Source organism: Silene latifolia, chromosome Y (genome assembly GCF_048544455.1).
Source record: "Silene latifolia isolate original U9 population chromosome Y, ASM4854445v1, whole genome shotgun sequence".
Taxonomy (NCBI): domain Eukaryota; kingdom Viridiplantae; phylum Streptophyta; class Magnoliopsida; order Caryophyllales; family Caryophyllaceae; genus Silene; species Silene latifolia.
The window spans coordinates 78,929,222-78,951,846 of NC_133538.1; the positions used below are offsets into that span (position 1 = coordinate 78,929,222).

The 22,625-nt window shown below is 39.4% G+C and overlaps 1 non-coding gene across 1 annotated transcript; it reads right to left on the reverse strand.

The window, feature by feature from the left end:
• Positions 1-5,438: 5,438 nt before the first annotated feature.
• On the reverse strand, positions 5,439-5,547 carry LOC141636398 (small nucleolar RNA R71). The gene has a single exon (XR_012541014.1). It is a non-coding gene; the product is annotated as a small nucleolar RNA R71 (small nucleolar RNA).
• Positions 5,548-22,625: the final 17,078 nt, after the last annotated feature.

Here is a 22,625-nt window from a genome sequence, read left to right on the forward strand (position 1 = left end):
ATTTTCATCTCCACTCATCAATCCCCTGCCCTTGTAATAAATGTGGTAATATTAGGGTTTTGCCTATCTCAGATGTCAAAATACACTTAGAAAAGAATAGTTTCAGTAGAGATTATAGGCATTGGATTTTTCATGGAGAATTAGAGGATAAGGATGGGGAATCTGATGTAAAGGTAAATAATCATACACCTGAAGCTGCTGGTTTAGATATAGGGAATGGGGCATATGATGTGTGTGTAAACAATCGTTCACCTACACCTGAAGTTGTTTTAGGTGAGAAGTTTGCTGAAGATGATGGATTCGATGATTTTGAAGCTACCGGTGATGGGGAAATAAATGTTGATGTTTTAATTGAGAAGTTGAGTCGATCTTAAATGCCTTTATTTACTGATTATAAGAAGTATACCAAATTGTCCGCGGTGGTAAAGTTATATTACTTGAAGGGGGCAAATGGGCGGAGTGATAAGAGTTTTATGGATCTTCGAGCTTTGGTATGTGATATGTTTCCTGACGGTAATGTTCTTCCGAGTCGGACATATGAGGCTAAAAAAATGATTAGAGAATTGGTCATGGAATATGAGAAAATTCATGGTTATCCCAATGACTGCATATTATACCGTAAAGATTATGAGAAATTATCGTATTGTCCGCGCTGCTCTGTATGGCGTTATAAGACTAAGGAAGGGATCCCAGCTAAGGTGTTGTGGTATTTTCCAATAATACCAAGATTCATAAGGATTTATTTGAATGAAGAAGATGTAAGAATGTTGACTTGGCATAATAGTGGAAGGATTAAAGATGGAAAGTTAAGAAACCTAGCGGATGGTCAACAGTGGAAAGAGTTTGAAGCTAAATATTCTGAAATATAAACTAAAATGGTTATACCTAAACCGTTGTTCTGGACATGTACAGTTATAACGGTCCAGGCCGTTGTTTTGTATATAAAAATGTTGCTTTATTTCTTGACGGGAAAATCAAACAAAATAAAAATATTACAGACAACGGTTATTTCTAACCCGTTGTAGATAGTACTAATCAATTACGGTTTCAAACAAAATTGTAGTCTGTTTGGAAACAAAATATAACGGCTTTTCTTATACCATGTTTATTACTTTCCAATAAACAAGGTCTTTTTTTTTGGGAAAGGTTAAGTATATTAATCATCATCACAAAAGGAGTACAAAAATGGAGTATAAGTCCACTAGGTATCTAGGTATCTAGGTATCTATACTTTGTACACAAGTACCATACAAAAAAGGGAAACCCATATCTAATGTCGAATTTGCTGCAACCAATTTTCTTCTTCTCTGGTCAGTTTGGAAGTATTCCTAGCATGAAACCGAGTGCACACATCCAAAATTAGCTTCTTGATGAGAACAGTAGGATGAAGTACTTTGGAGTATAGTCTTGCCTGATTTCTCACTTGCCAGATCAAGTAAACCAATTGTATGTGACAAGCACAAATGAGTCTCCTAATTAGAATGCTTTTTCTTCTTCCTCTCCTGTTCCATTCAACTAAATCCCTAGGATTAAACTAGACATTGAGTTTCAACTGCAGTAAAGAGACACACCTGGAGCTAACTTCACAATAAAAAAAGAGGTGTCTGTGGTTCTCATCATCAGTAGAACAAAGAAAGCACTTCAGATCTGATACTCCTCCCATATGAGCAAGACGGTCCTTAGTGAGTAGTCTTCAAAGGCTAAAGATCCAGAAAATGAATGAGGCTTTAGGTATATTCAGTGAGTTCCAGCATATTTTATACCAACTGACAGTAGGACCAGGGCATCTCAGTCAGTTATATCCTTCAAGCACAGAATAATCAGAAGTTTTACCAAGCCATGAATCAGCACTATACGCAGGTTTGAAGATGTACATTAGGTGAGCTATTTTCTTCCAAGACCAGCTACAATCTGCAGGAGGATTGTAGTTGGACCAATAAACCCCCTTTAAGTAGACATGAGAGATCCATTTAACCCACAAATGATCCTTCTTAGAAGCAATCCACCAAATATACTTGCCTAGAAGAGCCGTGTTCCAATTTTTTGAATGTTTGATCCCTAAGCCTTCCTCATTTTTTGGTGCACAACAGTGGTCCCATCCCACAGCAGGAGCACGCCAGTATGTATCTTTGCCCCCCCATAGAAAGGTCCTGCAAATGCTATCAATCTTGTTCATTATACTATTAGATATTAAGAATATAGTAGACCAATAGGAATGAAGGGAGTGTAATACTGTTGTCACCAAAGTGAGCCTGCCAGCATAAGAAAGATGGGTTGCCCCTCAGGATCTGATTCTGGCAGTGATCTTATCTGTAAGTTTCCTTCCCTCATTCTTAGTAAGTTTCTTTGAGGAAATAGGGACCTCCAAGTATTTGAAGGGAAGGGTGCCTTTCCTAAATCCAGATACTTGCAAAATATCATCCATAATTTGATCAGGTACACCATTAAAATAAATTTCAGGTTTATCCTTGTTCAAGCACAGCCCAGATGCTGCAGAGAAAGTTGCAAAAGCTCTCAGCATCCACATGATTGAGGCTGCAATCCCTTTGGAGAAGAGAAGTAGATCGTCAGCAAAAAGTAAATGATTTAGCTTCAGAGGACCACACATGGGGTGAAATCTAAAGTCATCGTGTTGACCCACTACATTAAGAATTCTAGACAGGTAATCCATGCACAAAGTGAAGAGAAGAGGAGACAGAGGATCTCCTTGCCTAAGACCCCTTTTACCCTTGAAAAAACCAAAAGAATTGCCATTGAGGGTTAAAGAATAAGCAGGTGTGGTTACACAACACATAATCCAACCAATGAATTTTTTAGGGAAATTCAGATGGGTGAGCATCTGCAGGAGAAAATCCCATTCAACACTGTCATAGGCCTTTCTCAAATCTATCTTAAGAAGACAACGAGGGGAAGCAGCTTTCCTGTTGTAAAGTCTAACAATGTCCTGGAAGATAAGGACATTTTCAACTATATTCCTCCCCTTAATGAAACCTCCTTGGTTGACACTCACAATCTCAGGCAAAACATCCCCCAGTCTAGAGCATAAAAGCTTGGCAATACATTTGTAGATTGTATTGCAACAAGAAATAGGTCTAAACTCAAGAACACCGGTAGGGCTAGTGGTCTTAGAAGTGAGGGTAATATTGGTAGTATTTAATTGTTTCAAAAATTGACCAGTAGTGAAAAAATCAGTAATAGCAGCACAGATATCAGGCCCCACAATGTCCCAAGAATCTTTAAAAAATTGGCTAGAATAGCCGTCAGGCCCAGGACTCTTAGTGGATGGGATAGAAAAGAAGCATTGCTTGATTTCCTCAGGAGAAACAGGTTGCAGTAGTCTGTGAGCCATCTGATCATCAACAACTCTACCAGTTTTAACAGTAGCCTTATGCACCTTAACAGTATTAGTACTCGTCCCCAGCAAACCTTCATAATAATTCAAGAAAGCTTGTTCAATAGCCTCAGGATCTTGATGGAGGACTCCTTGAACATCCTGAATTTGGAAAACTTTATTATTAATCTGCCTCTGTTTGATCTTAATATGAAAGTATTTAAAATTTTCATCACTCCCTTTAAGCCACTCAGCTTTAGATTTCTGCTGTAAATAGTTATTTTTTGCTTTATGAAGCATAGAGTAGGAAGCAACAACATTTCTCTCAGCTTGACTGATTTGATTATCATGAGGGTTAAGGTGCAGCTGAGTTTGTAAATCATCTAAGATAACCCTGGTGATACGTGCATAATCTATACACTTTATTTGCAGTTTTGGCATGTATTTCCATGCGTATTCGTTAGCTTAAAGCTACTATTTCTCCCGAAACGGTTTACTTTGCAATTTCTATGATTTATTGTAGGAATGAGTGGAAGTGAGCTAAATCAAGCCTAAATCTTCCTTCGGAGGCAACTTCAGGGAAGCTTGGAAGAAGGGAGTTCGGACTCACTCACCTTGGGATGCGTGCATTGGAGTGAAGTGGCTGATTTGAAGAAAGAAGGAAGTTACTGCACAGCTCAGTTGGTCCATCGACCAACCTCTTCAGTCGATCGACCGTGGGATTTCCGCAGAGGCTACTGCACTGCCCTGGCTGGTCGATCGACCATGCTACTCAGTCGATCGACCAGGTTTCACAGCTGTTATTGATTTTACGTGCTAGACTTTTAAAAGCCCAATTGTAATTAACTTTTTAGATCTTTTATCAGTAGAACACCTAAAAAATGAGGTTATGCTTTTTATTATTGGGAACTCAAGTTTTACATCTAGTTTTGGACAAGAAAGGGAGACGACGAATTCTGAATTCAATTACTTTGTTCATCTTATTCTTTACCTTTAAGTTTGCAATTGTTATAGTTTTAATCATGCATAGCTAATTATTTTGATTGGGAACGAGGTGAACCATGGCATAAATTAGGTCGATTTATTAGTATGATTTCTTCCGTATCGATCTTGTTTCCTTTTGATAAACCCAACTCGCTAGATTGAAAGATTAGTAGGTTAAGTTTTCATTAGTTTTGGAATTTCCTTTGAGCGAAAGCTTAAGAAATTCTAGGGGATTGGAAGACCGCAAGGTTAAATTTGAGAATTGATCGGAAGGTTTGCTCTTAATCCCTGAGACCGTTACAAGACCTCTCCTATCCCTTTTGACCTGACCTTAGCCATGGTGAACCGAAGTTCCTGATCTCTCTTTATTTTATTTGAGAAACTCTTTATTTCGTCAATTAGTCTTTAGAATCAAACCAATTCAAAACCCCCATTTAAATTGTTACTTCAATAGATTAAAAATTAGCAAATAGAATTGATCTTGTCTCTCTGTGGTTTGACCCTTACTATCACTGTCTATAGTTTTAGTTCGGTTATAAATTTAATTTTGATTCAAAACGACGGTATCAAATTTTGGGGCCGTTGCCGGGGAGACGATGTAATTCTGTTTGCTTTATTTTTAGTTTATTTTTCTTGTCTCAAGGAACTTTGGTTCCTTGAGGCCGTTGCTTACTCTTGCTTCTAGTTTTGCTTTTCCACAGTTAGAAGACAGGTTTTTGAGATGAAGACTTGAGTACTCTCAGTTTTGCGAACATGACTACGATATATGACAATCTTCAGCCAAACGAGCAGCATATTCCAAAGGGACACGTATTACCTACCCCTACTACTGGTCACTTCGAATTTCGTTCCTCTTATATTGATTTAGTGGAGCGAAATCAGTTTGCTGGTCTACCGGACGAGGATCCTTTGAAGCACATGGAAATTTTCACGGACTCTCTCACATTCCATACTGCAGGTGGGGTGACCCAGGATGAAGTAAAGGGGATAATGTTCTTATACTCTTTAAAGGATTCGGCGAGAGATTGGTACCGCTACCTTGATAGGGTAGCAGCTGGAGTCACAGATTGAACATCTCTAGCATTAGCTTTCTAAAAAAAATACTTCCCACTTGCAAAGACATATGCCTTGAGAAGTAAAATTACAAATTTCCTGCAAGGACCTGATGAGGAATTTTGTGAAGCATGGGGACTTTTCAAGAGTTTGGTTAGGGCTGTCCCTCACCACGGTTTCCAGCAGTGGTACCTTTGCAACTTATTATATAATGCTTTATATGATGACTACAAGGTTATCCTGGACGCAGCTGCGAATGGTAGGTTCCAAAATAATACCGGTCAAAATAAAGGTTGGAACACTATTGAGGAGATGGCAGTCCATAGAGCCGAGTTTGGAAGTTCGCGTGGAAAGTCGCAAAAGCAAAGTGATGAAATGAGTGCCGTTGTGACACTCATAACTTCTATTACTGCCCGTCTCGAGAAGCTCGAGACCTCTGAAGCTTCCAAGGAAAGAGTTGAAATTTCTGTCCATAATTCAGATGAGACCGCGGAATTGAGAGACCTAGTCCGAACTCTTTTGGTCCAGGTCACGAAAATAGAAGAAGCCGGGATTGAGTCTACAAAGAATTTTGTCAAGCAATTGGAAAATTTAGAGGCTAAGCAAGTCGCCAATTCTTCAAGCAAATGTGAGGAGCCAATTGAAACTATAAATGCCATTAATCTCCGAAGTGGCCTTTTTTACGATGGTCCTGATAAGCCAAGAGAAGAATCGGGAAAGGATGAAAAGCAAAATTTAATTTCTGGTGCGAAAACGAACTCAATTGCCAGTACCAGCGGTCGATCGACCAACAACAGCAGTCGATCGACCGGGTTGTCAGATGAAAAAGTTTCTGACCAGAAACTATTCATACCCAGGATTTGTGGTCGATCGACCAATACTACCAGTCGATCGACTGAAGCTCCTGACGAAGGAGTCTCTGTCCAGGAACTATTCACGCCTTGTGTGAGTGGTCGATCGACCGAGCCCAATGGTCGATCGACCGGGTCTCCAGTGCAGGACGCAAATCCCTCAACTAGTTTGCATGATTCTACACTTATTGATGATTTGACGGAGGTTTTAAACTTACGGAAGCGAAGGTTGCGATCCTACGGCCGATGTTGCGATCCCGTATCCGGAGCGTTTAAAGAATACTAAGCTGGAGCGCAAGTTTGGTAAGTTTTTGGAGATGGTCAAGAATCTCGAGGTAACCATTCCTTTCACTGACCTAATTACCCAGGTACCCTCTTACGCTAAATTTATGAAAGACGTTTTGAATCGTAAGAGAAATTTTCATGATGATGGTAATGTTGCTTTTGTGGAAGAATGCAATGCTCTTTCGCAAATTAATATACCACCCAAATTAAAGGACCCGCGTAGTTTTTCAATTCCCTGCACTATAAGTAACCACGAAATTGGGAAGGCCCTTTGTGATTTAGAGGCCAGTGTCAGTGTCATGCCATATTCTGTTTGTGAAAGGCTAAATAATTGTAGACTTAAGGTAACCGATATCACCCTTCAGATGGCAAATAGATCGACTCAGAGACCTTTAGGAGTCTTAGAGGATGTACCGTTCGAGTGGGTAAGTTTTTATTCTGTCGAGTTCGTTGTTTTGGACATTGCGAGAGGACGATCGGATACCTATTATTTTAGGTAGACCATTTTTACATACCGCTGGAGCTGTAATAGATGTCAAATGCGGAATCATTACCTTAGAGGTAGGGGATGACACCATTGAGTGCAGTCTTGCTCGTAAGGCTACTGAACCTGCTAATGATGATACATGTTATTCCATTGATATTGTTGACAGAGCTGTTAATTATAACTGTAGGGAATCCTTAGCCAAGGATCCCTTAGCTGATCTAACCCGTTTAGATGAGTGTGCGGTAATCTGACGGAGAATGCTTTGAGGATCCGGATGCTTTGGTAGCCTCGATGGAGAGCTACGAGCTCGAGAGGAAGAAAGAAGATGAGATGCTCTTAAGCCTGGCCAACGAGAATTTGGTAAACACTTGATATACCATTGAAGCTGATTAATTCGTCTTTGTAGAGGTAAAGGGGCACGAGCGTAAGCCACTTCCTCCTAATCTTAAGTATGTTTTTCTAGATGATACGGAGCGGTACCCGACTATTGTTAGTGCTAAGCTTAATGATGACCAGGTATGCCTTTGATGTGTGTGCTTAAGAAAAACAGGAAGGCTTTAGGTTACTCTTTGGATGATATTAAGGGCATCGGCCACGATATTTGTATGCACGGGATAGAGCTGGAGGAAGGCCACAAGCCTTACGAGACGGGTTCAACGCAAGTTGAACCCGAAGATGCAGGAAGTTGTTATGGCCGAGGTGATGAAACTACTCGATGCGGGTATTATTTATACGATTGGCAACTCCAAGTGGGTTATCCCGATTCGAGGTAGTTCCGAAGAAAGGAGGGACTACCGTGGTTAAAAATGAGAAGAATGAATTAATACCAACACGAGTTGTGACAGGGTGGCGGATGTGCATTGATTATAGACAGTTGAATGCCGCCACCAAGAAAGACCACTTCCCCCTTCCTTTTGTTGACCAAATGACTGACAGACTTGCCTCTAACAAATTTTTCTGTTTTCTAGATGGATATTCAGGGTTCTTTCAGATCCCTATTCATCCGGATGATCAGAGTAAGACCACTTTTACCTGTCCACAGGGTGTTTTTGCGTACCGCAGGATGCCCTTCGAATTGTGTAACGCCCCCAGCTACCTTTCAGAGGTGCATGATAGGGATTTTTTCTGATTATATAGAAAATATTATGGAGGTATTTATGGATGATTTCTCAGTTTATGGTAATGACTTTGATCGTTGTTTAGCTAACCTTGATAAAGTCATGCAGCGTTGTATTGATGTTAATCTTGTTTTAACCGGGAAAAATGTCGGTTCATGGTCAATGAGGGAGTTGTGTTAGGGCATCGATTTACGATAAAGGTATACATGTTGATAAAGCAAAAGTGCAGGTGATTGAGCAATTGCCTCCTCCCGTGAATGTTAAAGGAGTGAGGAGTTTCCTTGGTCACGCTGGTTTCTATCGGCGTTTCATTAAGGATTTTTCAAAAATTGCTAAAGCACTTACACAATTGCTCCTTAAGGATGTTGTCTTTGAGTTTACTGATGAGTGCCTTTTAGCTTTTAACAGGTTAAAGGAGGCTTTAGTTTCTGCACCAATCATTCAGCCGCCTGAATGGGATCTCCCATTTGAGATTATGTGTGATGCCAGCGATTATGCGATCGGTGCACTTTTGGGACAGCGGAAGAATAAAGCTTTGAATGCCATATACTATGCGAGCCAAACTCTGGATGAGGCTCAAGTCAATTATTATACAACTGAGAAAGAGTTTCTAGCTGTAGTTTTTGCCTTAGACAAATTTCGGTCTTATTTGTTAGGTTCTAAGGTTGTTGTTTATACTGACCATGCAGCGCTGAAGACTCTCTTTCTTAAGAAGGATGCGAAGCCAAGGCTTTTGAGGTGGATACTCCTTTTACAGGAGTTTGACTTGGAGATCAAAGATAAGAAAGGAGCAGAGAATGTGGTTGATGACCATTTATCTCGTCTGCAGCTGACAGAAAGGGAGGATTCGTTACCTATTAATGATTTTTTTCCTGATGAGAGTCTGTTAGATATTACTACTTCAGGGTCTTATCCACCTCCGTCGTTTGCTAATTTTGCTAACTTTGATGTGACAGGTAGGATACCACCCGAGCTTTCATGGCAGCAGAAGAAGCGGTTCGCTTATGATGCTAGACAATACTTTTGGGATGATCCTTATGTTTTCAAGAAATGCGCAGACGGTCTTATTCGGAGATGTGTGCCTCAATGGGAGGTGAAGGATATCCTAGAAGCTTGCCACTCTTATGCCTATGGTGGTCACCATGGTCCGTCCCGGACTGTGGCTAAGGTACTCCAATCTGGTTTCTATTGGCCAACTTTGCATGCAGATAGTCGCAATTTTGTTGCTGAGTGCGATGCTTGTCAAAGATCGGGGAATATTTCAAAGAGACATGAGATGCCACAGGTAGGCATTTTAGAGGTTGAGATTTTTGATGTCTGGGGCATTGATTATCAAGGACCTTTTCCGAGCAGTCAAGGTAATAAATATATCCTCGTAGCTGTAGATTATGTGTCCAAATGGGTAGAAGCTATCGCTACTCCCCATTGCGACGCAAAGGCCGTGATTAAACTGTTTAAAAAGATTATTTTCCCTCGTTTTGGTGTCCCTAGGGTTGTCATTAGCGATGGGGGAATGCATTTTAAAGAGAAACAACTTAGTGCTTTATTGACTAAATTCGGTGTCCAACATCGTAGAGGTTTGGGGTATCATCCCCAAACTAGTGGTCAGGTTGAGATTTCTAACCGGGAATTGAAAGAAGTTTTAGCTAAAGTTGTTTCTAAATCACGGAAAGATTGGAGTCTTAAGGTAGATGATGTCTTATGGGCTTATAGAACTGCGTTTAAAACGCCAATTGGGAAGTCACCATTCCGATTGATTTATGGTAAGACGTGTCATTTACCTGTTGAGGTGGAGCGTAAGTCTTGGTGGGCTATATATGATTTGAATTTGGATCCTAACCTCTCTCGTGAGAAACGCATGACACAACTGAATGAGCTGGAGGAATTTAGGCTGCTGGCCTATGATAATGCTAGGATCTACAAAGAAAAAACGAAGCGCTGGTGCGACAAGAGAATCATCAAGCGCAAGGTCCACATTGGCGATAAGGTACTTCTTTTTAATGCTCATTTCCATTTATTTCCTGGTAAGCTGAAATTCAGGTGGACTGCCCCCTATACGGTCACAGCAGTTACAAAATTCGGATCAGTTGAATTGGAGACCTCTGCTGGAGAACGGTTCAAAGTTAATGGCCAATATGTGAAACATTATCACGGTGCAGACGATTTCGTTGGGCAGGTCGAAGAATTATACTTTGACCCAATTTTAGAAGCTGCAAACTAAGGTAAAAAGGTCGTACGGGACCTCTTAAACCAGCGCTAACCGGAAGGCAACCCGGCTTGTACATTTTTTGTAATTAGTTTTTCTACATTTTTATTTCATTTGAATTGCATTAGGACTTTTAGCTTATTTTCTTTTAATGAGCAATTACTTGGTTTGGAGAATGTGCGCCTTTAAGAATTTTTGCAGGTGATTATTTTATGCAAAGTGCATAGGGTGATTTACTGAATGTTTGTGAGAGAGAGACGAAAAAATTATGTTGGCAAAGCAATTTTAACGTAAAAAAGGATTTCTTACCATTACCTGCAGTCGATCGACCAAGTTCATCAGTCGATCGACTGAGAAACAAAGGGGCAGAAGCTGCTTCACAGGGATATTGGTCGATCGACTGGGTAGGGTAGTCGATCGACCACTACGCGAAGACCAGAAGCTGTTTTAAGGGACGACTGGGTCAAGTGGTCGATCGACCACTGCGCAAAATCAGAAAGCAAAAAATTAAAGGGAAGTTGTAATCTTTTATTTCACTCATTAACTCATTCTTAATTGAAAAAAAAAATCAGAGAAAACCCTTGCTTTCCCCTTTCTTGCGATTTTTCTTGCTAATCCATCCCTTAATCTCGAATTTTCTTGCTTAAATCTTCAAGTTCTCGTTAAAGGTATGTCTCTAATCCTCTTTTAATCCTTTACATTCAATTCTCGCTGCACTTTAATGCCCAAATTTCGAGCATTGTTACATTGAGACGGAAAAATCGATTTGGGGAAAATCGATTTAGGGCTAGTTTCTTGTCGATTTCTATGCTTTAATTGCTATTGCTACCCTTTTCCCTTGATTTTGTTCATTTTGTAGGAAGCAACAATGACGAAAGGAAAGCAGCCGATGTTCGAAGGTCAGTCTAGTCAGGGAGCTGCCAAACGGCCGTGGGGTCCGCCATTGATGATCGAGGATACTACGGATAGTCTACCTGACTATCCGCAGGTTATTTTTTCCACCTCTACTCAGCGAGTTAAATTCGCTCTCTTTGTCGCAAAAATGAAAGTTCAGGCCACTCGTTTTCTTCATCGGCCTACTTTAGAGAAATTAGGATGTTTCGAGTCTGTTGTGTGTGTCTCTGCTAAATAGGACAGGAATGTCGGGTCTTGTGGACATGGCTGAGTTCACTTACTACACTTTGACCCTCGAGTTTTTCTCGTCTTATGTTTTTGACCAGGCTTCTTTTGAAGCCAACAAGGATAACTCTTGCATTTCTTTTCGGCTATTCAATGTCACCTACTCCTTGACATTAGCCGACTTTGCTGGATTTTTGGGTCTTTATTTCGAGGGTAACACCTCGGAAACTTCTGATATTCACCGGGTCATGTGGCCGTGTATCTCTGACTGGAACGGCCCTAAGAGGACGGGCACTTCCGTCCACTTACCCCCTTTTCGTTATTTTTTACGGCTGATGGGTAATACCATTTTCGTCCGCAAGGAGTCAAATAACGTGAATACCATCGAATTGTCTATCTTGGCGGGCTATCTGAACATTGAAAGTCGGGTAGCCCGTATCTATAACATCGTGTATTTGACTGCCTCTCACTTTCACAGTATAAGTGAGGGCACTTTGGCCACTACTGCTTTGTGGTGGGTTGGTGACGCATATTGCCAACCGTCTAGTTCTTCTTTTCCCTCGAGAGGAGGCCCCTATTGACCTTGACCTATGCTTCATGGATCTTGCCTACGCGAGGTCTGTGAAGTGGGTCGATAGTCGGAGTCGATGGAAGATTGACTCATTCATCTGCGACCGCATCCCTGTTCTTGGCCTCCCTCCTATCCTGCCCCTTACCACTGTTTTGGGGGCAGCCCGCCCGCCCTTACCTAGCTACAGGCTCCCTATTGGGGCGGGCACCGCTACTGCTAGCACTTCGCGGCGAGTTCGTGCCTCCTTTTCACAGGCCTCCTCCTCCTCTACTCCTGCCCCCACGGGCATCCCGGCCACTTTTCGTCCCCCTCCACCTACTGTTATCCCTGCGGTCATGGACGAAAGGGCGATGCCACGTGTGTTGGGTGACTTGTGCAGGAGTTTTGATCAGCACAGATTAGACACGGCCCTGGCCCTATACCTAGTTTACGAGGAGTACGCCCGGACGGGGATGCTCCCACGAGGTGCCTGGACTCACCCGTCCTTCTTTGTTTCTCCGGTGGGCAGTTACCCTCAGCCTGCCACGAGAGCTGCTCCCACTACTACTACTACCGCCGCTGCTGAGGCGGAAGAGGAGGATGACTCAGGGTCATATGAGGATAGTGGTTCCGAGTATGACGGTGGAGATTAGATGCTTGTGACCTCCCCTGTTTTTGGCTGGTTTGGGGAGGTCTTCTTTTGTGAGTCCCGATCCCTTTTGTTAGTTTCCTTTTATTATTTTGTTGCTTTTATCCTTCCCTATATTGTTGTGAATGCTGGTGATTTGCTGCTGAGCACAATGAGGGCATTGTGCGTTTTGGTTTGGGGAGGGTATTTGCATATGTCTTTTGCATCTGCATTTGTTTTTTTATTGCATTTCAGTCACACGTTTATTGCATTTTAGCTTGCATTTGTGTTAAGTCAAAAAAAAAAAAAAAAACTCAGAAAAAAATGAAAAAAAAAATGAAAAAAAAAAGAAGTTGATCTGGGCAGTGAGTATAGTCCAGCGGAGGTGGTCGATCGACTGCCCATCCAGGAAAAAGAAAATGAAAAAAAAAACAGAAAGAAAAAAAAAGGAATTTAGAAAAAAAATAATAATTCGTCTGAGTTGAGAATACGCCTCATGTGCTCATTTTATGAAATGGAGGTGTCTGTTTTGGGATAGTGTGTTGCCTAGACATTTAGAGGCAATTGTTTATATTTCGAGTTGGAGGAACAGGATACGGTTTCTGATGGTTTGGTAGGTACTAGCTTGGCTTCTTACCCTCACATTTCCATAATTGTTTTGCCCTTTCTTTCCCACTTAGCCTCACATATCCAAATCTTGCAATAGTTCGGCATGTAATAGTCCTTGACGGTGGTTATGTGTGTGTACGGTAGCTAGAATCATTATTCATACTAGTCAAGCATACATGTTTTATCGGTCGCAGTCTAGGTGAGAGTCTGTATTTTCTTCCCTCTCTTCTACATATATTCTTACCATTTGCCTTGCTGAGGGAAGAGTGACCCGGGAGAGTCCGAATTTATGAGTCTTGCAAGGTCGAACGCCCGATTTAATTCCATGATGTGCATAAATTTGTTCACTTGCTTTGAGCTTTGCAGTAGTTGATTATGTGCATTAAACGGTTTAGCATTGACTTGTAGCTAGCTCTGAGATATACTCCTTTCCATTAGGTTTTTAGTTGAGTCATAGTGCTTGCTTGGGGATAAGCAAGGTTTGGTTTGGGGAGATTTGATACGTGCATATTCTATACACTTTATTTGCAGTTTTGCCACGTATTTCCATGCGTATTCGTTAGCTTAAAGCTACTATTTCTCCCGAAATGGTTTACTTTGCAATTTCTATGATTTATTGTAGGAATGAGTGGAAATGAGCTAAATCAAGCCTAAATCGTCCTTCGGAGGCAACTTCAGGGAAGCTTGGAAGAAGGGAGTTCGGACTCACTCACCTTGGGATGCATGCATTGGAGTGAAGTGGCTGATTTGAAGAAAGAAGGAAGTTACTGCACAGCTCAGTTGGTCGATCGACCAACCTCTTCAGTCGATCGACCGTGGGATTTCAACAGAGGCTACTGCACTGCACTGGCTGGTCGGTCGACCATGCTACACAATCGATCGACCAGGTTTCGCAGCTGTTATTGATTTTACGTGCTAGACTTTTAAAAGACCAATTGTAATTAACTTTTTGGATCTTTTATCAGTAGAACACCTGAAAATTGAGGTTATGCTTTTTATTATTGGGAACTCAAGTTTTAGATCTAGTGTTGGACAAGAAAGGGAGACGACGAATTCCGAATTCAATTACTTTGTTCATCATTTAATTAGTAAGCTTGAATGCAAATTCCTTCTTCTTTAATTTCTTTTCAATTCAATTCTTGTTGTTACTAATTTATTTTCAGAAATTTAGCTTTGATCTTTTGTTTTTAATTCAATTCCAATCATGTCAATCTTATTCTTTGCCTTTAAGTTTGCAATTTTTATAGTTTTAATCATGCATAGCTAATTATTTTGATTGGGAACGAGGTGAACCATGGCATAAATTAGGTCGATTTATTAGTATGATTTCTTCCGTATCGATCTTGTTTCCTTTTGATAAACCCAACTTGCTAGATTGAAAGATTAGTAGGTTAAGTTTTCATTAGTTTTGGAATTTCCTTTGAGCGAAAGCTTAAGAAATTCTAGGGGATTGGAAGACCGTAAGGTTAAATTTGAGCATTGATCGGAAGGCTTGCTCTTACTCCCTGAGACCGTTACAAGACCTCTGCTATCCCTTTTGACCTGACCTTAGCCATGGTGAACCGAAGTTCCTGATCTCTCTTTATTTTATTTGAGAAACTCTTTATTTTGTCAATTAGTCTTTAGAATCAAACCAATTCAAAAACCCCATTTAAATTGTTACTTCAATAGATTAAAAATTAGCAAATAGAATTGATCTTGTCTCTCTGTGGTTCGACCCTTACTATCACTGTCTATAGTTTTAGTTCGGATTATAAATTTAATTTTGCTACAAAACGACGGTATCACCTGGCCATATCAGCTGTTCTTTCCACATCAGAAAAATTGTTCTTGTTCTGATTCCTCATGGGTAGCTTTAGATTTCTAAGCTTAGTAACCACTTGAAACATTTTCACACCCTGAATCTCTTTAGCCCATTCCAACTGAATGATAAGAGTAAAAGTTAGGAGCAAGACTCCACATGTTGAAGTATCTAAAAGAATGTTTCCTAGAAGGAGTATCAGCTTTCCTATAGCAAATACAGGGACAATGGTCAAAAGTGCCCTCATTCATGAATTAAGCACGGCTATCAGGATAAAGGAACATCCAATCAATATTAACTAAGAATCCATCAATTCTTGAAAAAACTCTAGTAGCAGGGTCATGCTTGTTGTTCCATGTGAAGAAAGAACCATGGGCTTGTATATCAGTAACTTCACAGTAGTTCACACAATGCCTAAAATCTCTGAGTTCATTCCCATTCACTACACTACCAAGCCTCTCATTATAATTAAGTAAAGAGTTGAAGTCCCCACAAATACACCAGGGTTTAGTACACATGTCTTTAAGATGCTTCAGGTTATCCCATAAGCTAAGCCTTTCTCCTTCACTGTTGAAACCATAAACTACAGTGTACCAGAAGGAACCCCCAGTTCCAGTCAGTGACCTCCATAGTAATATGCTGATCAGAACTATCAATAGGCAGAATAGAAAAGAATTGAGGTATCCATATAATCCAAACTCTCCCTCCAGGATGATGATTATTATTGTTAACTCCCTCCCAATAATGTCTTAATTTATTAAGAGTAGAAAGAAAATCTAGCTCTTTTATTTTAGTTTCAACTAGCCCAAATAAACCAATTTTATTCTGATAAAGGAATATTTTAATCTCTAACTGTTTATTTGGGTTATTCATACCACGAACGTTCCAGAATCCTAACTTATCCATTATCACTAGTCGGGGTGGAATCAGTCTCCCGAACATCTTGCACAACATTCTTCCCTTTGTCTCTTTTTGGTGAAACAGCTTCAGCATAGGTCTTTGAGGGACTTATAGGACTGCTAGCCACATGCTCCTGCCTAGAGACTTGCAAAATTGGACTAACAACTGGTAGTAAATTAGAGTTATGATGTGTAGGTCCTCCAAAAGGGGTCTCAGGCACAGAACCATGTGAAAAGGAGGGTGCATGAGGATCAATGTCTGAACCTGAGGCTACCAGAGGTGCCACTGGGACAGTAAGTGGCTGCACTGGCCCAATGGGGACACTAGTTGCCACAAGCGCAGCAGGTTTGGCTAATGGTCTCCACACAGGAACCACTCTTGGTGGGGCATTAGGTTTCTTCTTGCAAACTTCCTTGTTATGGCCAATACCTCAGCAAACACCACATTGGACAGGCTTCCACTCATATTCCACACTAACACTTACATCCTCCCCTTTTTCATCTTTGAAAAAAATCCTATTAGGAAAATCTTGTCCCACTTGCACTTCCACCATGAGTCGAGCATAACCAATTCTAGTTTTATCCATGGTAGCAGTATCAGCTCGTAAATACTTCCCTACAAGAGATGCAATTTTCTCTAAACACTTCCCACCCCAGAACTTAAGGCCAAGTCCACACAAACGAACCCAAATTAGCACAGCTTTGACTAGTTCCTTTGCCATAGAAGCAGTCTCAGTCCATGGTTTGACAACAAGAGGCTTATTCCCAAACATTGGGAATCCCTGCTTTAAGACCAGTTCCTTACATTCCAAGGTAAGAAAATGAACCAAAAAGGCTCCATTAGGCAAGAAGGACACATTATCAAATTTGTACTTTCCCCAGATATTGTTAATAAAACCAGACAATTGTGCCCACGGAGTATTTCCTCCCAAAACATAACATATAACCGTTGTTGACCAATATTCAATTTCTGGCTTAACATCATCAATGGTAATTTGAATGGGAGAAGAATTATGAGAGGGAGAAGAAGGACGACGCTTACCCGTGACTTTTGTCCATCCAGGTTCATCAACAACAGGCTCAGCTTCTTCCTTTGTTTCAACAAACGTCTCATCTTCTTCCAGCGTTTCAACAGTCGCTTCAACCACCTCATCGAGATCGAGAACCGGAATCCCCACAATATCGTTGACCGGACGTGTAGACTTCGCATCAGCAGTATTTGGGACAGACGGACCTTCTGGATTAAATGGGGGTATCACCAAATGTGTTGGTTCTTCCATATCGTCACTATTATCAAGTCGTAAATTCTCAGTATTAGTAAAAGATAGGCGTAATTTAGCTTTAGATTGAAGTTTTTGTTTATTGAGAGAAGATTTGAATCGAGATTTCTTTGCCATGTTGCAACTGAAACCCTAATTTTCTAGAGAGGATTTCCTCTCTCTAGATTTCATTCTCTCTCTAGATTTTCTTCATTTAATAAACAAGGTCTTGCAAGTGTTGTATTATTCACATATATACTCTGAGCTTCCCCTCTCCCACATAATATCCTCAAACACTGAGCTTCCCCACAACCACCAGCCTACCCCATCGTCATCGCAGTCATCGTCATCATCGCCATTGTCGCCGCCAGATCAATCCGGATTCTCCTCTTTAAAGAAGTAATAAACCCTCCTCTCTAGAGATTTGTTTGTTATTATAAGTATGCATTGTTATTATTTGTTTATTAATTTCTGCTTTAGATATGGTCGAAAAGCGCAAAATAAACGATGGAAATGCCTCGGCGACGACTCAGGTGATGAGAATAATTTGCAACACACTGCGGGTTGAACGCGCCACAGTTTTCCCTAGAAGCAGTAAATTCAAAGATACATAATCCTTTCCAATGGGATAAAGATACGGGGCTGCCATATGGTGAGTGTGCTGGGTATTTTGCGAGTTGGATTGGTGGTTGTGTAAACAATATATGCCTCTCGGTACGCCGCGTATCAGTGAACTGAGTAAAATACGGAACACCATGCTAATAAACAGAATAAAGGTATGTATATACAATAATAAATGTTCTAGCTGAAATTAAGTTACTACTTGATATGTGTATTAGCCGAAACACTTGTACCATCTATGCTCATCATACATGAAGTTAGCTTACGTTATCCCCTAAATGTATAATAAGTACCTAAAAAAAAAGATAGGGGAAGCCCTCAGATCTTGGAAGTTAAAGATTGCTGAGAACCACTTGTTCAACAAGGAAACTGGGGAGATGAACAAGAAACCACCAAAAAAGAAGTATTCGTATGTCAGTCAGGACCATTGGGATAGCTATATCGCTTATAGGCAGTCTGATAAGTTTAAGGTAACCTAATAATAATAAGTAGAGAAGTATACTTAGTTTAGTTTTTGGTCACGCTTACGTTTCTTGATACAATTTATTTGATGAAGGCTATGAGTGAGAGGAACAAGGCGAAAATTTCAAAGAAAAAGACGGTCTTTTACGGCTCCCGAGGTGGTTATAGATTGATTAAGAAGAAACTTGTGAGTACATAATTCTTATAGTATTAGACTATTAGGTGATGAATGTTATATATGTTCATAGTAATCATACATATTTTGAGAGGATATCAATGTGATGAATAAATTGTAGGCAAAGCTTGGAAAATTCAGTCGTCACGACTCTTAGGTGGAAGGTCACACTCCTAAGAATGAAAAGACGGAAACTGAATATGATAAGGACATCAAAGAGAAAATTGTAAGTTTGAATAAATATGTCACTCCTACCACTGGTAGTCGGAGTTATATAATTGTGTGTTGCTTAATGGTTTTATGTGTATGTAGAGGATCTGTGAGAAGGAGGTACAAGAAGAAAAATGGAAGCATGAAGGACGTGATGACATTCTTGCTAGGGCAATCGGCAAAGCAGAGCATCTAGGTTGTGTGAGAGGGGTAGGAACGCATGTTGGTATCACTAAGTATTTTGGGAAAACTACTCGACATGGTGATGATTTCAAGAAGGTAATTTATAAATACTGTATTTGAACCAACGTAATTAATTTACAACTATATATGCTGACATTAATTTCTACTACACAGCTACAGAAAATAGCCAGGTTGATGGTGAGGATGTTGGAAACTGGGGAAAAGCCATCCGAAAAGGAGCTGGATATGGTTCAACAAGTCATAAAGGAAGAATAGGAGGAGGAGGAGGAGGAGGAGGAGGAGGAGGAGGAGGAGGAAAAAGATGTAATAATATTTATGTCTTATATACAATGGGTTATATGATTTGGAAAATCAGTACGTGTTATATGGACAAGTGTTAATGTACAGAAGGAAGCCGAGGATGACATGACAAGGGAGAAAGAAATGGGAAAGGAGACTGAAGTGGGAGCCGAGGATTGATATCAGGCAGTTGAAGAGGAAGAGGATGCCAGGAAGGCCGTGACACAGGATGAAGTGGAGGTAGTTGATGATCAGATGTTCTTCTCAACACCGAAAAAGGTAATAGCTGCTAGTTTATAACTATTCATATCATACACGCTTTTTACTTATGAAATTTATCAAAGGTAGTGAATGTATGTGTACTAATTAATTAAAGCTGACGTGAAGGGCGATTGCAAGGTGGCTTGTTTTTTGTCCTATTTACAGGGGAAACAGAAAGTTGTTGTTGCCAGGGGATACGTGTTCAATTACGACCGGCTTTAGCAAGTTAAGGTTCATGGTATACCCCTTCCTCACAATTGCAGGAAAGTGGAAATGTCCCAATTATAAAAAGACGAGGATTGGGAAGTAAAAGTACCATTGCCTAATGAGGGGGTCACTTATTTGAAAGAAGCCCTAAGCTCTTATGTGCAATGGCCTGACAATCTCATCAATGTTGTCATCCCCGAGGTACATATATGTAGACGTTAATTATTACATGTTCTTTAAATAGATTACGGTACGAATATTAACATATCGTAAGTACTTTAATATTTATATTTGAAAAACTTAAGCAAAGCCATGATGGCAGCTAAAGCAATTACTACTACGTTAACGAAAGTTGTTGCAGTCAAGCCTGCTTATGATTCTTATTATGAATTGTGTGAATATAAGAAAAAGATGAAAACTGCTTCGCTGAAGGCTTTGCACAACCTGGCTGTAAAGAGGTCACCTACATGGGATGTAGTTATGATTAAAATTGATAAAGAAGTTATGGGCGCAGCTGATATAGCCATACTGGACCCGAAGCAACTGATAGAATTTGTCGACCTTGACAATTTAGATGTTGTTCACATTTTGATTTGGATGAAGTAAGTTTTATTAATAAAACTATTTAGTCATTTCCATTTACGAATAATGATGTTTGTTTAAATTATCAATTACAATAACAATCTTCGTTCCATGTGGCGTAATAGGTACCTCAATAATCAGTTCGCTGAGTGGAAGGTCCAAATTCACACCTACGGATTCTTGAGTCCTAAGGCCTTCTCTGTGCACAAAATTTCATACGAAGAACAAATCAATAGTATCGCTCGTCGGTTGATGTCGTCCAAAAAACTATGGCTTGCCCCTCTTCAATGAGAATATGTATGTATAGTACGTGATTATTAAAATGAGTCATGGTTCTATAAATTTATTATTAACATGCTTAAATGTGTGTAAATGAACTAAAAGTTCAATGTCCCAAATTGAATGGGAAGCATTGGGTGCTACTGGCAATCCAAGTAGAAACAAAAACAGTGTACTGGGTTGACTCTCTCGAAGGCAAACCCTCTGACAGTTGTGTAAGGATGATAACTGAGTAAGTTTACAACCATCAATAATGTCATTTGTTATTGTATAACTTAAACCATATATATGTAAATAATAATGGCATGTGTGTGTATATTTATGAATTAGTGTTTTTGAAGCAAAAAAAAAGATTATGTCCACTTGGGAAATATGAAAGCAACACTGATCCCAATTTTATCACGCAACATTGAGTTCAATTCTGTATACTTTCATGTATTATATCTATTTTGATTATGTATATTTTGAATTGTAGTTTCCACTAATATTTAACAAAGCCCCAGAATATTCGCCAGAGGACATCAATCAGATGAGAAATATGTGGGCCAGTTATATTGTTTCATTAGCGGAGTCTCAATAGTTTACTCATGCTTTATGAACGTGTGTGTGTGTGTGTGTGTGTGTGTGTGTGTGTGTGTGTGTGTGTGTGTGTGTGTGTCTATATATATATATATATATATATATATATATATATATATATATATATATATATATATATATATATATATATATATATATATATATATATATAGCCATTGTGTATTGGCTTCTTTTGTTTTTTAGAGGAAGTTGTGTTTTGGCTTTTGATCATCCTGTTTGTACTGTTTTGAAACTAAGTTTAATTGATCACGGGGTGTAATATTTTGATGCAGGATTGAATTTTTGCAGTGCACAGCTGTTGGAATGCTATTTTCAAGAGCAAAAAAAATAGCATTCCAAAGAATAGCTACTAAACGTCTAAATTCTTGAAAAATAGCATTTCAAAGAATTTGCTATAACAAGCTAAAATCATTTTTTTTTAAAAAAATAAATTAAAAACGATAAAGGTTAAAAACAACCCATTGCAAACAATTATTTGACAACGGTTTAATTTAGATAAATAACCGTTGACAACTTTTCCCTCCCATTCAAACGGCCAAAAATATAAGATAACGAACGATAACTGTTGTCGAGTTCAAAATGTTAACAACGGTTTATTTAAGAAGAGCCGTTGTCAAAGTTTCATCAATTGATAAATATAACAACGGTTTAGCACGCAATAAAACCGTTGTTAAATTTTGACATTTAATTAAATAAGATAACGAAATGAACCGTTATCATATATAATATTTAACAACGGTTTTGGAACCACTAAACCGTTGTCAATAGTTAACTAGGACAACGGGTTTGAGACCGTTATTAATATTTAATAAGGTTTCTTAAAAGTATACCCGTTGCCATAAACATATTTAACAACAGTTTTATAACGGTTCTTGAGTTGTGATAATGGTATTATAGATCCGTTATTGATGTTAAATAATGGTCGAGTGTTTGTATACAATCGTGGTATATATTTAACAACAGTCGTTGCAATAACGGTTCCGTGTTTCTATTTAATAACGGTTATTGCATTATCTGACCGTTATTGAAGGTCTTATTTGGCGTCGAGATAATTATGCGCATTAACCGTCTAATCGTCATTAAATGCTACTTATATTAACAAAGACATGATATTGACAACAGATCTGCAAACCTAACTAGCAGCTATCATCAATTCATCGATTCCCCTAAATCCTAGCGAGGGAATTGTTGGAATAATGTCCTCTACAATAAGTGTGTTTACATATTAAATCTCGTCAAAAGAATATCAGGGATTTATATTATTTATTTGTCAGCTGGTCATCGTTAATCGGTAATGATTGGCTGACTAGAGTTTGACATTACTGTTGTGTGATGGAGGTGTGATCAGCTAATCCCTTTAGGTCACACCTATAGGATGATACCCAAATAAAAAAAAAAAACTAATTATTTGTATGAGATACAAATTAATTAAATCCTTGTATTAATTGACTTTTAATAAGTCATGTGAATGTATTATTTGATGACGAGTTACGACATTGGGCCAAGGGGATTTATTATTTAATTATTCGATAATTAATTAATAAATGTTAATTGAAATTTAATAA